This window comes from Camelus ferus, chromosome 2 (genome assembly GCF_009834535.1).
Source record: "Camelus ferus isolate YT-003-E chromosome 2, BCGSAC_Cfer_1.0, whole genome shotgun sequence".
In the NCBI taxonomy this organism is placed as follows: Eukaryota; Metazoa; Chordata; class Mammalia; order Artiodactyla; family Camelidae; genus Camelus; species Camelus ferus.
This window is the reverse complement of record NC_045697.1, coordinates 87354946-87369807: the sequence shown is the minus strand read 5'-3', so window position 1 is coordinate 87369807 and position 14862 is coordinate 87354946. Positions and strand designations below refer to the sequence as shown.

The 14862-nt window shown below is 40.7% G+C and overlaps 1 non-coding gene across 1 annotated transcript; it reads right to left on the bottom strand.

Annotated features, from left to right (window-relative positions):
• Positions 1-9369: 9369 nt before the first annotated feature.
• TRNAI-GAU lies at positions 9370-9460 on the bottom strand. Its single transcript is given in 2 exon segments — positions 9370-9405; positions 9425-9460. It is a non-coding gene; the product is annotated as a tRNA-Ile (tRNA).
• Positions 9461-14862: the final 5402 nt, after the last annotated feature.

The window sequence follows — 14862 nt, the reverse complement described above, 5'->3', positions numbered from 1 at the left end:
TTCAGCTTGTTGATGTTAACCTTCCTAATAGTCTCCCTAACATACTTGCCAAGATGAGAAAATTATTTTGTATTTCTACTGTCTAAGTCTGTATTTTTTTCAATCTGAGTGGCACTCACCTTACTCCAGAACTGACCCCCCGCCACCTCTGCCTGCATTCCTGAACTAATCTTTGTTCCACGCTTAGCCCTATCTGAGCTGTCCTACAGTTCAATCATTACAGAACACAGGAGCGAACCCCGTGCAATGCCATATGCAAATTTTTTTGAGACTTTGCCTTCCGCTGGCCTCAGCAGCATCACTTTCTCCGGCTCCTTTTGTGGCTCTGCCTCACTCAAGCTTTAAATATTGGCATTCCTCTGGCTCTGCCTTAAATAGAATGACTATTTATGGTCCAAATTGGGCACTGTTGAGAGGGAAAGTGATGCAATTAACAATTATACCTGGGCAGTAAGTGTTAACCAGGACTATTCCAGGCAAACTGGGATTTATGATCATCCTGTTTCTGGGCTCCTTTCTCACTCCGCATTCTCTGCTCAAGTGATCTCAGCCATTCCCACAGCTTCTTTATCGTATTTATCCAAACGGTGGCCAAATATCTCCAGCCTGGACTTCACTTCTGAACAGTAGACCCATATAGATAATCCACTTGGATGTGTAACAGGCACCAGCAACTCAACGACTCCAAAACGGAACATAGCATAACCTCTCTTCTCATTCACACTCATTCACTCCTCCTCTCCTAGCATTTCCGGTCTCCGTAAAAGGCGGTTCTGTCCCACATGCCCAAATCAGAAGCCTTTTCCTCCCCCTCACATCCAGTTAAACACCAGTTCTGACAGTTCTACTTCCTGCGCCTCCCTCAAGGCCCTACTTCCCTCGGGAACACCCTGTTTTCCCCCAGAACAAGTGTTGTCAACTCCTACCCAGACGAGCTTCTATACGGCTGCCGGTGTGATCTTCCCGAAACACAAATCTAATCTTTTTTTTTCTCCCACATAAAAACTGTCCAGTTGCTTCCCATTGTCCAGTGACTCCAATTCCAACTTGCAAACTGGCCTCAGGTCACTCTGAGATCCGGCCCCAGCCTCTCTCGTCAGCCGCAGCCCCTCCTCTCTGCTGCAACCCGTTGGAATTCTTTCCGTTCCAGGCATATGCCCAGGTTTTTCTAACCTCGAGAAGTTTTGCACATGATGTCTTCCTCAGTTGCATGCTGTTCCACCGTATCCACTGGAACTGTAGACTGGAATTCTTTGCACAAGTGTTACACAATTGTAATTATTTATTTTTAACCACTTGTTTAAAAGTCTATCTTTCCTTCTAGACTGAGAGGCTCTACGAAGCGTATGGCCAGCTCACCGCTGTATCTCAGCACCCATATAGTGCTGAAGTTCAATCTACGTATTTTGCGCAATTCAACAAAGGCTCTCCTTCTAACTGGAAAAGCCTAATTCATTAACTGAAGGAGAAAACTCAAATTCTTTCTGTTTACTCTAACAATCAGGTCAACAAAATATTAACAAGAATTGCTTGTATATTTCTTTATTTCAATACATTTGTGTGTCTTGGGGGAAGGGAGGCTCATCATCTCATCAAGAGGGTGAAGAATATCAAACATATCCCCATCTCACCTTACTTGCTCATTTGTATAACGTGAAAAACGTCACGGTAGAAAAGGAGACGAACCACAATCTAAATTCCAGATTTTGGATTTTCACAAGTAGGAAGAATAAGACGTACCATGGTGATTTAATAAATCAGCTGTTTGCTTCCAAGATTAGAGACAAATCACGAGGGTAAATGCTTAAGACAATTTTCCAAGCAAACCTTGCTAATCCCGCTGATTTCTAACATTCGAGAAACCCCGGGCGAACTCTAACAGTGGAGTTCTTTGTGTTTTTTTCTTTAATGAGTATTTGACAAAAACAATGAGGTGGGGGAAATGTTCTTGAAGGCACAGAATCCAGTGTCACTTGCTTACAAAGCAACCATTGGGACATGAGGTGATTGACCATCTGTTTTCAATCTTGGGTCCAAATTTCTTTTAATCCAGGATGTAATTAAATCCCTGGTACGGACAGAGATATCTATTTCACATATATAATTCCCTAGACATTTAATTATAAAGTAGTTGCAATCATTTGCACAAATCAGTTCATGTTATATTATTTTGACATCAGGTTTACATGCCTCGGAAGGAAATGTCTGGGGCTGTGATGGGGGGAAACTAGTATAATACCTGGAAGGAGTTTGTCCCATCGCCTTCGTTTTCATCCACCAATAAGGCTGCTGCTCTGTCTTGCCTCTTCTTCCAGTATTAAGATAGGAAGAGACAATTTTGTCAAGTCTACCCTAGTGAGGCCTGAGCTGCAAGATAATTTCTTAAATTCTTTGTTAATATATGAAAATCACTTTCTTTAAATTATTAATTATATAGAAAGAGATATTTACTTTAAAAATGAAAATCCCTTAACTCCAGGTAAGACAGGAGAAAATATAGATGGTATTCTTTGTGGTATAACGTCTATGCCATGTAATTTCCTCTTGACAAGCATTGACATTGCCCTTGTATTCCGTAGTTACATGGTTTTATTCTACACAAAGGTATAGAATCAAACAATATAACTGTGATTGCAGTAAAACTAGTAAGCTGGCATCTTCCTGTTTGTGTTTGAAGTCACAGGAAGAAGAAATGGAAATTGCATCAAAAATCCTTTTGCAAAGATAGTGTCATCCAAAAGTCTTATCACACATTATGTACATTATTCTTATGTCTTGATAGGGGATATAGCACATCAAATAAGCAGTGTCTTCATAAATGTACACTTCTAAGTCCTGTCTCTATTATACACACTGCATATCTATTTCAAGGATCGATTTCTATTTTAATATTTTATCATGATCTTACTCCACCCTGTTTAGATACAGTGACTTCATAAAAAGACAAAGAAGAGAGACTGACCTATGTTGGTCTAGAAATGAGGAGGCAAACTCTTTAGACTCTAGGCTAAACGCAGAAGCCAAAATAAAAAACTATTATTTAAAATAATCAATTTCCAAGAGCCGTGGAAAAGAGATCTAAGTTTTTATTATTTTTCCTTTTCTCAACAAATTCTTTGCCCCTTTTTAGTTTATAAATGTTATTGTTATTTTTCTCTCCCTACCACCTCATCTGCAAAATCTGAATTTTCTCAGTACTCTGGTAAATAGCTTTCTTGTCTAAGCAATTTATCTTGTTTGTTTGCTTTATACTTTTCCTTCCGTCTCATCAGTCAGTCAATAATTAATTTAAGAAGAATTTGTTGAGTATGTCATATATTCCAGGCAGTGAGCATGAGCTCCTCCTTTATTCACAAAGAGGTTTTTAAGCCCATTTCATCAGGCTGCTTTTCATGAAGGTCCTGGAATATCCTAGTAAGTAGTTTGCATTTCATTTTCAAAGTAAGGGAGCCAGTGAAGGACTCTAATCAGGGGGTGTGTAGCAAAGAATTGGACTGAACTTCACTGAGAGTTCTTGGGAGGTAACCTGTAAGCCCTGGGATTTCCTGAGTGATAGGAGTGCCTGTTATTCATGGTGGGCCCCTGAACATGGGACAGTTACACTGATGAGGGGGCTCACAGTGGGCACTGACAGTTTATGCTAATTAGATGACACCAGGATAGGGCCAGCACACCCATACTCTTAAGGGGCCATGTTAGAGAGACCATGTTAGAAAGACCAGTCATGTGATGAGAGAGTTGGAGCTTTGAGCCATGTGGCGTCAGCTCAACCTCTGGGGAGGGGAGGGAGGCTGGAAATCAAGCTCAAACACAGGGGCAATGCATCAGTCAATTACCCTACTTAGTGATGGCTCGATAAAAGCCGGGACGACTGGAGCTCAGGTGAGCTTCCAGGGTAGGCAAAACTTCAGTGTGTGTCTCTACACATCGATGCTGGGAGGGCAGTGTGTCCCCGAGGACATGGAAGCTTCACATTTGGAATCTTTCCAGTCCCGGATTCCACCTTATGCATGTCTTCCCTTGGCTGGTTCTGATTTGCATCCTTTAACCTTACTAAAACCGTAATTGCAGGTAAAGCAATTTCATGAGTCCTGTGAGTCATCCTAGCAAATCACTGACCTGAGGGGGCTGTGGAGACCCTTGAATTTGTATTCAGCTGGTCGGAAGTGAGAGTGGCTCCAGGATCCTGGGGTCAGAAGTCCTGGGCAGATGCGGCAATCTGGAAGTCTGTGCCCTGAACCTCAAGTCTGGCTGACCCGAGGTTGGGGCGAGAAGCGTTGGTCTGCATCTTAGGCAGTAGTATGAAGGCTGATCGGAGGTCATTATAGTCGGTGGGGTGAGCAATATGTCCCTGAATGAGGTGCCCCAGATCAGGTTCTAGGAAGGCTCTAGGGAAGAAGCAGCAGCGTCTGAGATGAACCTTGAGGTGGACAGACTCAACAAACTGGAAAAATGAGGAGGCACACAAACTAAGTAACCTGAACTATACTGCAGAATGAGAAAAGCAGGCAATTACTTGTGCTGGCTTCCTATTGCGGCTGTAAACATTCACCACAAATTTGGTGGCTTAAAACAGCACAGATTTAATGATCTTCCAGCTCTGGGGGTCAGCAGTCTGAAATGGGCCAGCAAGGCTGCCTTCCTTCTGGTCTCACTGCAAGTCTTGACTCCTGGCCCCACATCACCCTGACTTCTGCTTCCATCATAACGCCTCCCCCTCTGACTCAGACCCACTCGCCTCCCTCTTATAAGGACCCCCCTTTTTTTTTTACATTGTGCCCACATTTATAATCTCCCCATCTCAAGTCCCTTAATGTAGTCACATCTGCAAGGTCTCTTTTGCTATGTCAGATAATATATTCATGGGTTCTAGAGATTAGGTCATGGACATTTGGAGTGGAGAAACCCATGATTCTGCCAACCACAGTAGTCCTGTTTAAGTGGAGGACAAAAAAATGCAAATATGATAGGGAAGTAGACGGAGGGTTGTACTCTTTGGACGAGAAGGAGGCATTAAAAGTCTGATTAGCAAGATAATGACTAGATTGCTGTGATTTAGGAAACACGACCTGTGATGTAGGCTGGATTAAAAGGGGGAGAGACCAGAGGAGACTTGTTAGGACACTACTGGAATAGCCACTTACAATTTGATGAAGCCTGGACTCCAGAAAAATTAAAACAGAGGGGATTTGGGAGACAGGTCATTCACGAGACTTGGCAACGGACTGGACACGAGAGAAAGCAAGGTACATGAAAGTTTCAAGCTAACAGGAGGCGGAAATAACACGAAGCTAAATTTTAAATAGAGCTTATTTGGCAGGAAAATAATACATTATATTTTGAATATGGTTTGGAAATTGTATGGAGAATAGCACGACGGTCCGTCCAGCAGACACCAAAAACTTGGGAGAGCAGTAACATGTGAACCTGGGTATTTGAGTCTCATGCACAGAGCAGGTAGTTGAATATATGGAGAGAATCCCTAAGGCAGAGATCAAAGAAAAGAACAGAAGAGGCTGAACACAAAACTTTAGGATTTAAGCATTATTCATACATTTGACAAGACATTATTTTATTATTATAGTGCCCACTTTGTTCCAGGCATTGTGCTAGGAACTGGAGATAGTAAAAAAGTAAAAACTCAGTCCCTGCTTTCATACACCTTACAGGTTTAGCAGAGATGGCAGACAATAGACCAAAGATGACAGCACAGTGTGAAAATGTTAAGCTAGCAGTGTTTGAAGGGGACTAAGGGTGTTACAGGCACCGGCAATCAGAATCACAGGGTTAGGGGGTTGAAGAGGGAAATAGAGAGGGAGAGGCAGGCTTTCCCGATAAGCAGAAGAAGGGGCCAGGAAATGACAATCTAGGGAAAACGAACATCTCCCAAGTCAGGCAAGTTTGGAAAAGCCTGACTTGGAGAATTCTCATAGCCCAGTACTGCTTGTGAATGGAAGTGTGAGATTTACTGGCGAGAATGAAAAAGCCCATCCCGGTGGAGAAAGTGCTTATTTGCAGTAGAGAAAACTTCGCTGAGGTTAGCATCTCCTGCCGTGTCTGGCATATAGCTGATGTTCAGTAAATATTACATGAGTGCATTAAAATTTGTGAAACACTCTTTCACACATTACTGTATATAGATTGCAGGCAGGTCAATGTCCTTCCAGTGGTGTCCGTGTCCTACTTTCTAGAACCAGTGAATTTGTTACATTACATGGCAAGCAGGAAATTGGGTTGCAGGCAGAATTAAGGTTGTTAATTAGTTGACCTTCATATAGGGAGATGATCCTGGATTATTGGGGTGAGCCCAGCATAATCACAAGCATCCTTAAATGTAGAACTGGGCAGCAGTAGAGGGAGTCAGAGTGATGTAAGGTGGGAAGACAGAAAGAGCCATGAGCCAGGGAATGTGGGAAGCTTCTAGAACCTGGCCAAAAGTGAGAAAGCAGATCGTCCCTTGGAGCCTCCGGAAGTGAACACCGTCTTGCTAACACCTTGGTGTTAGTGTAATGAGATCCATTTTGGACTCCTGACCTCGGAACTGTAAGACAATAAACTTGAGTTGTTTCAAGTCACTAAATTTGTGTTCATTTGTTACAGCAGCAATTGGAAAGCAATGCAGTCATCTTGCGTTCCAGATGATGGAATTAAGATTAAAATAGGTATTCAAAAAATGAAGATAAAAAGACAGAAATCTCAATATCAGAAATTAAACAGAAGATATCGTTATCGACCCTGCAGCCATTAAAAGAGAAATAAAGGATTGCTGTGAAGAACCTTATACCTATGTTAGACAATTTAAAAGAAGCAGATCAATTTCTCAAAAAGGGAAACAAATAAAATTTAACCAAGACGAATAATCTGAATTATCTTTTACTATCCAAGAACTGAATTCATTACTTAAAAAACTCCAGAAAAAGAAATCGCCATGCTCAGATCTCCCCACTGGAGAATTCTGCAAAATATTTAAAGAAGAATTAACACCAGTCCTATACAATCTCTTCTAGAAATTAGAAAAGGAGAGAACACTTTCTAACTCATTTTATGAGGCTAGTATTACTCTCAGCAAAATTTAAAAATCATACAAAAAAGAAAACTACAGACCATAGCTCTCATAAACTCAGATGCAAACATTCTCGAAAAAAGATTAGCAAATTCAAGCCAGCAATATAAACAAAGAAAAGAGTTTTATTTATTTGTTTGCTTGTTTATTTATTTCATGAGCAAGTGGGATTTATTCCAGGTTTGCAAGCCTGGTTTAACATTTGAAAATCAATATAATCCAGGTTAAAGAAGAAAAATCACATCATCACATGTATTGATTCAGAAAAAGCATTTGACAAAATCTAACACTCATTGATGATTAAAAATAAAGAACTTATGAATGAGGAGATACCCAAATTGGTAAGAAGCATCTACAAAAAACCTACTGTTAGCAACATACCTAGCGGTGAACACTAAATGCTTTTCCTCTAAGACTGGGGACAAAGTGAGGGTGTTCACGTTCACTGCTGTTATTAACATAGTACTGAACGTTCTAGCCACTGCAAAAAGGTAAGAAAAATAAATAAAATTCATACAGATTGGAAAGAAAGAAATAAAACTGTCCCTATTTGAGATAACAGGATTGTCAACATAGAAAATCCCAAGAGATCTACAAATAAACTCCTAGAACTAGTTACTGAGCTCAGCAGGATGGCAGGATGGAACATGAGATGAACACACAAAAATCAATTGTACCTTTATACATTAACAATAAGATGGGCAAAGCAAAATTTAAAACTCACTATCACTTATGATCACTCCAAAAAATGATTTAGGCATAAACTTAAAACATGTACAGGCTCTGTATGGTAAAAATTACAAAATGGAGATGAAAGATATCAAAAAGACCTAAATGAAATGAAACACATAACTGTCACATGACCCAAACTGTACTCTTGGGCATTTATCCCAAAGAAATGAAGATATCTTCACATAAATATCTGTACGAGAATGTTCAGAGAAGCTTTATTCATGACCCAAAACTGGGAACAATCTTTCAACGGGTGAATTATAAACAAAATGTGGTACATACTTAGCATGGACAATACGACTTGGCGAGAAAAAAGAGCAGACGACTGGTGCACACAACCACCTGAGATGGGAATTATACTGAGAGAAATGGGCAGGGGGGCTGCATTCAGAATCAGAGGTGAAGGAATCTTAGAGTCCATCAGTCTCTTGGTTTTTACAAATAAGGACACGTAGTTCCTTAGAGTCCATGAGGGATACCTTTAGGGTCAGACGGATCAGAGTAGGATTTGAAACCAGTTTTGACATTCACTACATGAGCAACCTTGACAAGTGGCATGTCTCTCTGAGCCTTGGTGGCTTTGTTTATAAAATGGAAAGAGTAATTACATCACTATGTTGTTCTCAGAATTAAATGAGATGCATGTGTGAACTGTCTGAAATACTATAGGTGTTCCATCATTTCTTTTTCCCCTGCTCAGTGAAAACAAAACTAAAAGATAAACATGTTCATCCTTGTGTGAACGTATCTGCAGGATAAAATCCTGAAAGTGAATTGGCAAGGTTTATGGAGTTTTTGTTTTGCGAGATATTTTCAAATTCCCATCAAAAGAGATGATACAGTTTTCACACCCATTAGATCTGTTAAAGAGAGTTTATTTCCTCAAGGCCTCATCGACACAGTGAGTCATCAAGTTTTTCAGTGTTTTCCAATCAGATAAGTGAAAAATGGTACCTAGGTGTGGTTTTATTTTGTATTTCTCTTAGAACAGTAGTAGAGTTGAAAATCTTTTCAGAGTATATTAAAGACTGTAAATATAGTAAATTATAGGTACACACTAAACTATATTTATATTTTGTTTCCTATAAACTAGTTGTTCAGCTATCAATTTGTCTATTTTATTGCATTTTCCAAGGACTTATTTTGAATGTATTTATATTTGTTACTGTGTTTCTGTTTTCCAATTTATTAATTTATATTTTATTTTTATATTCCTTCCTTTTGAATTTCTCAGGAAATTGTTTATTTTTTATTGATTTAAACACATAAAGCTATGAAGTTTTCCTCTAAAAATTGCTTTAGCTATATCCCATATGTTATGATATGGAGGTTTTGTATTCCTTGTATTTTGTATGTATCTTATCTATGTATTTCAGTTTGTATTTCTTCTTTGAGCCAAGAATTGCAGGTTTTATTGATTTGTTTTCTGCCTTTCATTTCCAGGTACTAGGGGCTTTTATTTTTATTAATTTCTGGGTTGTTTTCATTGTAATTGGAGAATTCTATCTATATTCTGCTCTTTGGGGGAGTGGAGAGGTAACTAGATTTATTGATTTATTATTATTATTTTTTATTGGAGGTACTGGGAATTGAACCCAGGACCTTGTGCATGCTAAGCACTCACTCTGCCATCAAGCACACACTCTACCACAGAGCTATACCCTCCTCCCCATACTCTTTTTGAATTTTGGGAATATGCTGAGGTTTCCTTTGTGGGCTGATAAAATGTATCAATTCAGATATACTTAAAATGAAGATATATTCTCCATTATTAGGAGAGAAAATGACATATATTATAAAGCTATTTACTTATTAATAATATTATTAAGCTCTATGTATTTTCATATTTTTGAACCCTTGCTCTTCTATGAACTGAAAGAAAACAAGTCGACTACTAGTATTTTTTCTAGGAAATTGCTGGTCGGTGACAGGGAAAAGAGAGGCGGCTCTTTAAAGCTGCTGCTCAGAAGTGGTACCTGTCACTCCACTCACGTCATTGGCCCGAGCCAGTCTGATGGCCCAGCCTGACACAGTGAAGTGGGACAGATCAATCTTTAGCACAAATAGCCCTGTTTAGGAAAAGGCCAGAAGGTCCAGGGTGGCAGGAAAGACACTAGCAGGGAGGGTCAGAAATATTTTGAAGAAATAATACTGTGTCACACAGAGGAAAAGCTTTTACCCCTCAGGACGTGCCTCTCACCTTGGATAAGTGCACTTTTGCGGGCTCTCACCTAGGGCTGCTGCACTGTGTCCTCTTACCCAGTAAGGCTTCTCTCTACGTTTCCCCCTCTTCCTTCTATGAACTCAGCCGCATTGGGTGGCCAGTTCTACGTTGTGGAGTCTGGGGAATATACCTGCCTCCTAATTTCACCAAAAATAGGGTATGCACTTTTCTTTATTCTTCTTGTCGCTGTTGGGTGATTTCCAGGAGACAAAGAGGGAAATGCGGACGCACGCAGCTGTGTTCACAGGGAAATCGCCACACCGGCTGGAGCTGCACTGCTTTGCCACAAGCTAGAGAATGTGAAAAGCCCACACCCTGTAACGTGACCAGTGGGATTAGATGTTTGAAAATGTTTATAGTTTTATGTTTGTAGAGTCACGTCAGGTCTTTTCCTTTTAAGTAGGTGGGATCGATCATTACTTTCTCTTTTTTTTCTTCTTTGTACAGTTGGGATGTTTGTGATCGAAGGCTGCTGCCATTGTTCTGTAACTACTTTAGCACAATTCTGCAAAATATCCAGGAAAAATCACCATCAGCATGAAGTCAGTCACTTGTCCCTCTTTCTGTCATTTCTTCACTGTCTTCGCAGGTTCCCCCTCCTCTGTCTTTGGTTAGTAACTGATGCCACCGGATTTGCATAGTTCACCTGGGCCATCAAAACACCTGCATGCCGTTCATGACACCACCCTCTGCCGCTCAGCCTTGCCTGCCAATGTGCTCCAGGCTATGAGTCAGTCTTCTAGATATAACCTCTGATGTTCACTCATTCATTCAACTAATAAATATTTATCCTGTGCCTAATTTCCCTGGTGACTACCTTTCTCCCACTACAACAACAGTCAGGCATTCAAAGAAAAAACTTTTTTCTTAATGTAGAAAGGAAAGAAAGGTGATACATTTTTATTTCCAGCTCGCCCTCAAAGATAAACTTTAGAGCCTTGGTAAAGCCATAGATGAATCCAGATTTCTTTCTTGGTTTGAATCACTTTGCAACAATCACTCAAGTAACAAAAAATGTCCCCAGAACATGAAAACATCAGAAATTGTGATTAGCAAATCGTGAGTGTGAAAGTAATGCCACAGATTGTGGCAAAGAATATGATTCAGTGTGTTGGTTCCTCATTCCTGCCTCCACTTTTCACGAAGCTAAACTGAAGGTGCCAAACTTTTATCATTCAAATATGCTTCCCACTCTCAGATCTCAGATTTACCCACGAAAGGAAACCATCTGTCGTACTCAGACAGGTTTTTTGACATGCAGGAGCCATAGAATATGTTAGTTATTAAGCAAAATACGTTTTTATAATAATCAGGCATTCTTCCAGGGTGGAAGGAGGAAGGTGGAAGGAGCAAAAGACTAGAGAATGCTGGTACTAATAAAAAAGTAAAATATTGTATGGGGAAACCATCCCAAGGACACCTTAGGCTTCGGGGCCCAGGCGGGTGGCGTGCACGGGAAGGGGATTTGGTGTAAGCAGCACGTGGTTCTCTCAGTCCACTTTGACTTCTCTCTTCATAGAGTGTGGGCACCAAGAACTTTCCTCCTCTCAGAAAAACAGCACAAACACTCTGACCGACGGCTGCCCCCCTCGGCCTCAAGGTCAGTTACCTACTTGGAGGGTGGGGCCTTGCTGCCCCTTCTAAAGGAGAAGGCCGCCACACGGGGGCACGGGCCCAGAGGCGGCAGCTCTTCCACGTTTTGCAGAAAAAAGGGTACATCAAGGCTCTTAACAGGAAGTCCCCTGATATTTTTTTTGGTGGGGGTAGGTAATTAGGTTTATTTATGAATTATTTATTTTAACTTAAGTTTTTTAACAGAGGTTCTGGGGATTGAACCCAGGACCTCATGCATGCTAAGCACACACTCTACCACTGAGCTATACTCTCCCCTACGTTTTTTTGTTTTTGTTTTTCCCTGATTTTTTTTAACATTTTTTATTGATTTATAATCATTTTACAATATTGTGTCAAATTCCAGTGTTCAGCACAATTTTTCAGTTATTCATGGACGTATACACACTCATTGTCACATTTTTTTCTCTGTGAGTTATCATAACATTTTGTGTATATTTCCCTGTGCTATACAGTGTAGTCTATTCTACAATTTTGAAATCCCAGTCTATCCCTTCCCACCCTCCACCCCACTGGTAACCACAAGTCTGTATTCTCTGTCTGTGAGTCTATTTCTGTCCTTTATTTACGCTTTGTTTTTGTTTGTTTGTTTTTGTTTTTGTTTTTGTTTGTTTGTTTTTGTTTTTGTTTTTTAGATTCCACATATGAGCAATCTCATATGGTATTTTTCTTTCTCTTTCTGGCTTACTTCACTTAGAATGACATTCTCCAGGAGCATCCATGTTGCTGCAAATGGCATTATGTTGTCGGTTTTTATGGCTGAGTAGTATTTCATTGTATAAATATACCACATCTTCTTTATCCAGTCACCTGTTGATGGATATTTAGGCTGTTTCCATGTTTTGGCTATTGTAAATAGTGCTGCTATGAACATTGGGGTGCAGGTGTCATCCTGAAGTAGATTTCCTTCTGGATACAAGCCCAGGAGTGGGATTCCTGGGTCACATGGTAAGTCTATTCCTAGTCTTTTGAGGAATCTCCACACTGTTTTCCATAGTGGCTGCACCAAACTGCATTCCCACCAGCAGTGTAGGAGGGTTCCCCTTTCTCCACAGCCTCTCCAGCATGTTTTTCCCTGATTTTTGAATGTTGAAGATTCATTTCATTTTTCAAAATACCATGCATGTCAAAGAAGACAGTTTGGCCCCAGGGCCACCTTTGTGTGACTTAGACACATAGAGAGGGAGATGGGATTTGTGTCACTGTATCCCAGTCATGCTAGAGATTTCAAAGATGTTGATCCTGCTACGAAGAATATTGCACAAAATTGCCTCTGTGGGTCCAGGCCCCTTTACAAGGATGGGGCAATTTGTTGGCTCTGGCCCCTGGTGAGCAACCACTGAAGTTACCTCCCTGAAGATAACAGTAAGTACCTGGCACGAACTCCCACTTGCAAGCATAATGTTTACAATGGGGCAAAAGGTGGTTTTATTAAGAGATAACTCACCATCTTGGATTTTGTGCAAAACCAGTCAAAATTGCTTTGAGCTCCACGTGCCTCTTATGGTGGGGGATGGGGTGGGGTGAATGCTTAGTTCAAACAGGGGCTTGGGGAACTTCCAGTCCTGAAATGGAGGAGCCGCTCCACCAAGAGTACTGGACTATCTTCCAGAGGTGAGGCAAGCTTGGTCCCCATCTTCTGCTGGGTTTCTCTGTGCCCTCATGGTTCACATGAAATTCTTAGGACCTTTTGTTCCACCTTTGCCGCTTCCAGGTGCCTTTCTTGGTTTGGCATTTTTTTGGGAAAGTTTTGGGAGTTCTTCCTGATTGGTGGGTGCAGCCACGTGGAGATTGTACCCGTTGGCAAAGGCTCCCCTACATCTTTCCCTAACATTCACCAAAGACTGTTTCCTTTATATGAAGCTGGTAAAACAGGGCCTCGTTTTAAGTCTATTCTCTCTGCTTTTTTGCAGCTGTCTGTGTTTGCTAGTTTCCACCACCCTGGGGAAACATGTCCCTTAAGATTTCCAGTCAGAGAAGCTGTCCTCTGTCAGGTGTTTGCCTCTGTAACTAAACACGTGCTCAGAATGTATTCCAACCCATCCCAGCCTTGCTGTCTGTCCTCCCACTGTAGCCTTCAGCGGCCTATTTGCAAAAGATGCCCTTTAATTTTCCAGAAACTGTCAGAGTACCCTGGTTCTCCTCCAAGTTACTTTCATGTTATGCTGTAAGGGTGGGCAACACCAGGTGATTGGAGACCCTGTGACTCTCAGCTCTGTGAAAGTTGTACTGTACGTACCCCTTTAGTTTGTGTGCCATGGGGGCCCGAGCCCAACGCTTCCAAGTATACGTGCAGAGAGAGGCCAGAATTCCTAAGCACCCTGGTATGCTTTTTAGCTCATGCATATCGTGGAGCCAGGCATAACTGCCTGGCTTTCCCTTTTGCATAACTAATAGAAAGCTTAAGGTCAATGTTGTCACCCATTTTGAGCATCATCAAATATACATTTTTGCTTTCACTTGATTCCTGGTTCTAATTTTGGGCCTGTCTTAATTTTCTTCTTTCACTCTCAATGTATGTGCTTTTGATATTTTATGCAACATTGCCAGCTACTTATATTCTCCAGGGGGAGTGGGTAATATTATATAGCTATATATTACTAAAAATAATAATCCTATTTGAGAGGTTTTTTTATAGCTTTAAGTAAGTTTCTGCCACCATTCTGTGTTGGCCATCATGACGTCTCTAGGAGAAGATACACAGATTACCTCACATAGAGGAATTCCTTCCCTGTTACAAGCTAGCCCCCACAGCTTCATGAAACATGGAATTTTCTCATTATACCTGCTTATTTAACTAGATCAAGACTCCATTAAGGTGAGGATAACTTACACATCTTGTGTGCCGCATTACCTAGCAGAATGCACGGTGCAGTTAGCTCTCAGGAGATTTTAGTGATGTTGCTTATTACAGAAGTGATGGGTTATGATTCTGATCATTCAAAATAGGATAAGACTCGCAAAAAGTTAACAAGGACTTTCATAAATAGATACTTCATTAACTGAAACCTAGTTTGGTGGAACATGGGTAGATCTCAAGGTACCTAAACATTCTTCTCTATATTCTGATGGATTCTGATCGATGTGGTTGTTTGAAGTTATACAAAGTTACAATTTGAAAAAAATAAAACTTTCAAATTTGTCTTCTGAATAGCCTTCATTTTTCCTTTCTGGCTGATTCCTTTATGGAGTCACGTAGTTTCCTGACTCC